The following is a 1,176-nucleotide window of genomic DNA, read 5'->3' as shown; positions in this document are numbered from 1 at the left end:
AAGGTGTCAAGCAAATTTTTACCTGCATTTTTTTGAAATTGATATATTTTGCTTATGTTTTTGGTGATTTTGGATTTTACGGTATTCAATATCGTTACTACGCCCTTGGGGTCACTGACTTTTGTATCCGTCATAATACACCCTATTTGCTCGGAATTATTTTTTGCTAGGAGTTCGTGTATGTTTTCGCAACCATTTACAATTCCAGTGTTCAAAATATCTCTCGGAGAAAGCATTTAGAACAATTTAGAACGATGTTTTACGCCTTCCACCGACTTAAAACGTGTATTTTCGCCAAAACATCGGAACCACAATTGTATGAGTGCGGTACCTTTTTGAAATGAGACTCAAGTCTTCTTTGAGCTGCTCAGCAACTGAATCAGAAGTAAAATGAACCAGTTATTAATTTTAATGTTGCTGCCATCTCTTGAGTGTAATAATTTGTATTTTGCTCCCATACGGTGCAGATTCGGCCTTAGGCCTTCTTCAAGTACAAAAACTTATTTATACGTAAAAAAAAAATCAGATTAGTGTGAGAAACAAGTCCTTGTCGAAAACGCATATCTGGCCATATAGACCGGATCAGTCTTTAGTAAAAGTGAGAACATCTCTAAAACGCCTAAGTATATTGCAGAATTTTATTTCTGGAATCTATAGCACTGCTGTTATGTGACAGATCTGGCCTATATGATCAGATATGCTTTCTCGATAGGGCCTTGTATTCATACAAGTCTGATGTCTTTTGACATATAAATAAGATTTTGTACTTGAAAATGGGCGGATGCCGAAATTTGGTCCGATTAATGATAAAGTGTCGAAAAGGCGATAGCATCATTAAAAAAATGTACCGTGACTGTGGCTCCATCCAATCTAAATATTATCATTTATTACTTTATTCTGGATTTCCATTATAAGTTCTACCCATACAAATTCACAGGAACTATCTATTTCAATTCCGCCACGAGACGGACTATTTCCAAAAGCAATCAACACGCCACCGCTTACCTTTCCAAACACCTTTAGGGCCTTTGTAAAATTTTCGGCTATACTATACTTCGGGTTTAGGCAGCTTTTAGTACCTATGACGATTTGTGCTTCAGTGCTTCTATTAGTGCCTGAAGTTCTGGTACTTCCTCAACACAGCTACTAAAATTTACTACTATAATACCTATGGTT

This window comes from Schistocerca nitens, chromosome 6 (assembly GCF_023898315.1).
Source record: "Schistocerca nitens isolate TAMUIC-IGC-003100 chromosome 6, iqSchNite1.1, whole genome shotgun sequence".
NCBI classification, from domain to species: domain Eukaryota; kingdom Metazoa; phylum Arthropoda; class Insecta; order Orthoptera; family Acrididae; genus Schistocerca; species Schistocerca nitens.
This window is presented reverse-complemented; position numbering follows the sequence as displayed.